Genomic DNA, 7,409 nt, shown 5'->3' with positions numbered 1-7,409 from the left:
TCTCATAAGACTTTTGATTTCTGTGAGCATGTTTCTAACTTTCTATTTACACAACACGACAAACAGAAAAAGTTTTTTATATAAGAGTGTTAGGGGGTGTTTGGTTCAGGAGAAATTTTTTTTTTACTAGAGAAATGTAATTACTAGGTATTTGCAGGAAAAATGAGTTATATAGGAAAGTTTTAAAAATGTTGTTTGGTTGGACAAAATTTTACGAGAAAAATTTAGTAAAATTCCTGAATGTGTGTTTGGTTGAAGATAAAATAATGATAGGAAAATTTAATAAAATTACAAAATAACCCCCAAAAGAAATAACCCTTTATTTTTTTTAAAGTTATTGAAAACTTTTTGAAATTACATTCAATTGACCCAACGGCATAAAACCCACGGCACTACTAATTGCAATGTCTGCATTGTACATATTATGGTTGGTAGTGAAATGGAAGGTGAGGGCAGTGGCACATGTTACAATTATTTACCATTTTCTCTGCACCACTTTGTTGGTCATTTCTGTTAGTATTGTTGAATGAACCACATAGAGAATAAATAAATACAAAAGACTCGCCTAATAAAGAAACAGATTGAATCTTATAATATTATTACAATATTATACAAAGCTTCACAAGAAATCAATATAATGGTTTGTACTGGTCTCTTTTTTATTAAACAAATAATATGGAACACCTGAACCATAGGGCTGTTACAATTATATATCTGCAATTCAGTCAGAATTTGCACAAGCTTCCATACTAGTGCAAGAAAAGATCATGGTAACTTGAATTAACAATCTTATTGAAATGTATCCTTTGTTGTATAAGTACAATTTTAACATCACAGCCTAATGGAAATACATCGTGTAAGTCCTGAAGTTACTACAAAATGGAAATACATGATACAATATCTTTAATATAGAGTGTAAGTGTTTAACATTTATATGTCAATGCAGCAACCTTCATAGCTCCTTTCATAGGCAACTGCCCTTCCATCCTCCGAGTACCTTGATATGATGCAACCTTGAGGGTTTGAATAATGTGCAGTTTCGTGCTCATTCAAACTGCCGTGGGAGGAATGGCTTTAAGGTTGTCCTCATTCAAACTTAATTGCTCCTCCAATCGACCACTAGTGCATTGGTAATCTCGAGTTCAGTTGAGGTTCCTAATTCTGTATGACAGACCAAATGACCCATTCCATTGTTCCCAATTAATATATCAGAGGAAACTTGTACACATACAATGGATAAACTCTGATTATGTTCATATGAATCACCAAGTATGGATGTTGACCCAGGGTCATGAGTTGAATATAAGTTACGGCTCTGACTAAATGCAGGAGAGGAACCTGGTGACAATTGTATGGTGTCCTGTATGACAGACTGCATGTTCTAATGAATTTCTATTTATCATTTTATATATATGAAACAAAAAATGATTATATAGACTTACCTCTCCAGCACCAAGGATTAAGAATCTGTGGTCAGCTAAGTCACCAAGGCTTGTGGAAAAGTGGATACAAAGTTGAAAGAAATGTATCGAATAAATCACAAAAGCTGAGTCACCAAGGCAGTTAGAGGGAGATTATTCTGGAAGAGAAAACAGGAAATCTAACTCATGACCCAATAGGAAACCACATTGTCTTCAACATTTTCATGATTAGGACAACAAGCAAGTAAGTACAACTCCAACTCCAAGCACCTGCAACTCCAAATTTGAATGCATGCAGTCACAGTTTGACAGACAAGGGAAATTGAACAATTATAAATGGACAAATACCTGTAACTGATAGTATATATAGATTTACATAAATAATAGGTGATGTGTTTAACAAGTCCAAAATGCAACTGTAAGAACCCGCACCGTTAATTAAGGTAGTTAATTAATAAATTATGAGAAAATAAGAAATGATTCCATAATTGACCCTAATAATTATTATGAGGCTTTAATAATTATAGTAAGTGAGTAATAATGCTGAAAGTCATTTTTCGGAAGAAAAGTGCAGATACCGGTTCTGTTAGTCGGTATAAATGCGTACCAAAAAAGTATCTCGGAAAATTATAATAAGTGCATGATAATTACTAGAATAATATGTAGGAATTTTAAAACGAGTTTCAAGTCCAAATAATGAGAGCTGATGCTAGAAATCGGTACTGGCTTTGAAAAGCGCGTACCGGAAAGGTGCTCAGAAAATTATAAGAAAAATATGATAATTCTTGAAAAATTGAGTAGGTTAAGAATCCAAAGTTTGGGATTAAAATGCTAAGCGTAAAAATTAAAGTTAATATTGTGTGTTTAAATGTTAAATCACTATAAATAGGCACACTTGGGCACAAAACCCTAAATAACTACTGCATGTAAGTGGCTTGGGAGAGGGTGGCTGACCAGAATAGTGTCCAAAGGCCTCCTTCTCCATTTCTTGGCCAAGTAATCACCTTTTTGCTTGGTTTCTTCACCTCCAAACACTTAAGCCTTGTGTGAGTGGCCTTGTGAGTGTGTAGAGAGCTTGTGTTCTGAGTTGAGAGGTTGTTGGAAGTCAGCTTTGAGGGCTGAGTTAGAGAGTTGAGTTGTGGGAACCTTGGAGTTGGCTTGTTAAGCTTCAAGGTGTGTTCTTTGTGGAGAAAGGACCAACCTTCAACTTACATTTTCGTTTCTTGAAGTAGTCAGAACCTTGGAGTTGTCTTGTGAGCTCCAAGAGCACCCTTTGTTGGCTGGTTGAGCTTTGGTAAGCCTTGTCACCTTTGGTCTTGAGTCTTTGAACTTAAAAATGGTACCTTGATGCATCTAAAGGCTAAAAGATGATTGCTTGTTGTTGGGTAATGTCAAACACACCTAGAAATGTATGTTTAGGTATTCAAAATCGGTAAAAACCCAACCTTGGAAGGATATCTTCACGGAGTGCAGTTTCTGCATTCTGTCGTGAAATATGTGGATATGTGCCCGAGCAATATCCAGATATGTGATATCCGGATATGGGATTCTGGATATCCGGATATGCACAGTGAGATATCCGGATATTGAATATCCGCATATGGTCCCGAGCAATATCCGGATATTCTGGAATTTCGAAGAACAGTAGCTGTGCTGTGAGGACAATAGGCTATTGGGGGTTTGTGGACCCTAGATTGAGGAAGTTGAACTTCTGTTTTAATTAAACTAAGTCAGAATCAAGTGATTAAGGGCTTATGGCTTGGTGAGAAGCCTCAAGACATAAAGCGTAATGAAAGGCGTTGTCTTTAAGTTGAATGCATGTGGTACATGTTTATTAATATAATGTTGGTCCATAACAGATTGTGAATCTGCTGTGTTTGGACGTTGAACTGTGGACTCTTGGTTATTGGATAGCTAGCTTGCGAGGTAAGCTTTCGTGTCCTCGGTTTAGCCATGTTGTGGTTCCACCATGTCCCATGGGGGTATGGTTTATGCATGTTGTGTACATGTTTTTGGATATTTGATATGTTGATTGAACTTTACATGTAATGGCTTTTAATATGCATGTGTTGTTTCATCTTGACGGGAAGCCTGAGTATGTAGCGCCATACAAGACGGTGTACCGGGGTGAATGCAAGTGGTACTTGCACGGTGTGTAGGTGATAGACGTATACTTGCACTGTCTTTGGCCAGTAGATTAGTATTGACACACATGGCATGATTATCTGGTGCATTGCATTGTTTTAGAAATGATAAATGATAAACTGCTTTTGAACTTATATTGCACATGTAAGTGAGCTTGGGGTGGAAGATCCTTGAGGACTCACTGACTTACTGAGATTTCTAGATTAGAGATCTTACCCCACGTTTGGGAAATGCTTATTTCAGGATCAGGTAGTATGGGTACTGATGCCTCAGGCGGCAGGAGGCCGGAGCTTAGCTGATTATGTTTTACTGCTTTATGTTAGCATGACTGGATTTGGATGCTGTTTATGTTTTCCGCTATTTATGATATGGTGTTGTTGAGACTGATGTTGGGCATGTTGCCTTATTTGAGTGAGCATGGGGATTGTCCATGACACTTTCTGTTAGTACTTTTTAGATGGAAGTTGTATAAACTGTTAGATGGTCCGGTCTACATTGTTGTAGTTCCGTGACTAGAGCCACATTCCTATTATCTATGTTATGAGGTATTTCAGTTAGCTATTTTATTGCAATTACATACAGGCGACATTTTATTAATTGATTATTAAGCAAGTTGGTAATGTTAATGGCATCATAATTGAAAAGAAAAAGTAATTCCGCATTTTTAATTAAGCGCAGCTTAATACGATATTATGATAACATTGCCGGATATATACGGGGTGTTACAGCAACCATATAGGAGACAGTACACCACTGCTTACACAAAATAAAGTTCAACACCTTACACATATGTGACTGACTTCTCTACAACTGCTTATCCCTAAACCCTGTACTGTGAGATTTATATCATCCAAAAAAAATCAGTAACATTCACAACAAAAAATGTCAGTATCACAGCTACCATCCATCCACTTCATTTAAACATTTGCCAAAAAATTTGTAGTGTGCATATTCATTGAAAATTAGCCATCACTAGGAAATAAGGGTGACTACCCAACTGATACATACAAGTTATAATTTGTGACTACCCAACTGTGCACTGCTTCACAATCTCGAACAATATGTTACATGTTTAACAAATTTAGGACCTGAAACCATACCTTCTGACCTTGCTTGGAATGAATTCAATGCATTACAAGACTCACTATCAGTCCCTCAGTCAAATACATATGTTTGTCAAATTTTAGAATGCAAAAATACATGTGGTCCCTCACCATCTTCGTCCATATTGAAAAAAAATTACAAAACAACACATAACTTAATAAATAAGGATCACAGGAAAATTACATGCACAACCAATACCATGAACAAATATGACAATGGTGTGTGCCTAATGTTGTCCCATAATAATGCTTGCAGAATTAACGAGTACAAAAAGATAGAGTCACTTTTGGGTTTACAGATCTGAACAAACATTATATTTTTGTCCATGCATTTGTCGAAAATATAAGAACATACAAAAAAGATATAGGAGAAATTTGTAGGAAACCATTTCTTAATTCGTAACATCAAACTAAACCATCGAAGTGCATGTCACAACTGGATAGAAAATGATTCACAATTGAGTTTGCATAGCATTACCTGACCTCCGACCATAGCCAATTCGGTTTCTTCAGTCATGCTTCGATTTAGGTTTCAAAAGTTTTGGGTTTAACTTTACCAAATGGAACTTGTCGCGGAAGAGTGATGGCAACTGTCACAGATGATGAGGGTAGTTGTGTGTGTACTTTGCTCAGCTGTCGTCGGGGTAGTTTTGTCAAAAAAAAGTGCATCCCATAAAGCCATTTCGCTATGCTTCTCAAAATACGACATTAACTTTGGACAAATAATACAGTAACTTTCCTGCTTCTTTACCCGCGAAAGACGATGCCTATGCAATCGTGAAAATTGGGAAAATTTTTGGTTCTCTTGAACCAAACGATGCAAACACTGATTCCCACTCAAGGATTGCTGGGGATATTGACACTTCTCCTGAACCAAACACTACCTTACTGTTTTGCTACGTACGTATTGCGTGCACAAAGACTCGTTGCGAGAAATAACTTATCCTGGATTTACTATTTCTGACAGTAGATTTTTGTCCAGCGACACATGATAAATTAAATTTGTTGGGACGGACAACAGTTTCTAAAATATAATATTTTAACAAAAGAAGTATTATATTTATAAATTTTTTTAGTTTAAAATTTCTTACAAATAATTTTCTTAATTGTTAATTTTTGTCAATATAATAATTATAATTTATTGAATTATATTTATTAATTAAATATTAATTTTTAATAAATTATAATCGTCTGATTAATAAAATTTTGATTTTAAGAGTTTATAAGTGAAAAATTTTATAAATATAATCTTCCTCTTTTAATAATTTTATATGAAGTTGCAAGCTAGATTCCTACCAAAAACTGCAAATTTTTGGAAAGCTGGGGAAATAGGAATAGTCAAAATAAATAAAAAAATGTTAATTAAGGGTGGACTCAATTCTCAGGACGGTAGCCACTGACAAATGAGACTATGGCTCTATGAGAGTACTAGGGGCACTTTTGTTTAATGTGTGTTAGAAATACTTTATACTATTCTTGTTATATTTAACATTAATAGAATTAATTCCTTAGTTTAAAATAAAAAGTAAGAAAGGCATAACATATTTTAGAAAAAAATTTATCATTTGAGACAATTTTATGAGTTATGACAGTTGCACGTAAGGTGACGTAGGCATTAATTTTAAATTTTTAATGAAGAGAAGAAAGAAATATGAATGAGGATGAAACAAAAGACACTGATTGATGTTACGTGGGAAAATATTATACGTAAGTAATAATTCCCTAATAAGATCAGCATAATAATTTATGTGGGTTTGAGTTCCGAGAAGAAATTTGATTTTTTTAAATAAAATTTCGAGTACGAATTTTGTTAATAGAAAAAACAAAATTGCTCTGAGTGTAACAACAAGAAAGCTGAGTAATTGTCTTCTTTAAAATTTAAACTTAAATTATCCTTTTACAAAGTTGAATGTTTCTTTATATTATATATAAATAGCGAAAATTGTATTTATTTTAAAGGATGTAAAAGTTTATTATTTTAAGTGAGAGAAAGAGATAAATAAAGAAGGAAAGAGTGAAAAAAAATATAAAGATGTGAGTCTCACCTCTTTATAAAAGTCAAAGGATATAAGTTGTGTCATTTGAAAGGACAAATAATTTTCTCATATAATTTTTTTTTATGTACATAAAAGTATATAGGATTTATATTTATTTTTTTGCTTCTCATATAAATTTATGTGAATTCCATATATTTTTAAATGAGAAAATAAATTTATCTCAAACATGATGACAAACATTAAACACTCTCACAAAATACAAGGGATATTGACCCTTTTGTCACTGTTTTGAGTATTAATTATCACTATCCCACGATTCAATAATTTTTTTTCAAAATGTCATGTCAGATGCTATGCCAACAAGTGAGACTGTTATATCTGTAAAAAACTGTCCACGTGGCTAATTTTGTTGAATTGTCCAGCGAGAATAAGTGTACTTTTTTTCACGTGTCAGCACCCTGGCCTATCTCACTGGGCTGCACAACAAAAATAGATATACATTTTCCACGTATCAATACCCTGGAGTATCTCGCTACACTATTTGACAAGATTTATGACTTGCAAGATATTGCCACGTGTCAAATCAAATCTCGCTCGTTGATATAACGAAAATATAACATAACATTTTGAAAAAAATTATAAGATCGTGGCATAAAAATAATTAATATTCAAAAAAAGGCATAAGCGTTAATGTCCCAAAATACAATTCACTTATACCACTGCATTGTGTCCTTGTTTTGCTA

Source organism: Gastrolobium bilobum, unplaced genomic scaffold (assembly GCF_033153095.1).
Source record: "Gastrolobium bilobum isolate Gb01-03AN ecotype WA unplaced genomic scaffold, APGP_CSIRO_Gbil_v1 utg9841, whole genome shotgun sequence".
Classification (NCBI taxonomy): domain Eukaryota; kingdom Viridiplantae; phylum Streptophyta; class Magnoliopsida; order Fabales; family Fabaceae; genus Gastrolobium; species Gastrolobium bilobum.
The sequence above is the reverse complement of the archived record's forward strand: the minus strand, read 5'-3'. Positions refer to the sequence as shown.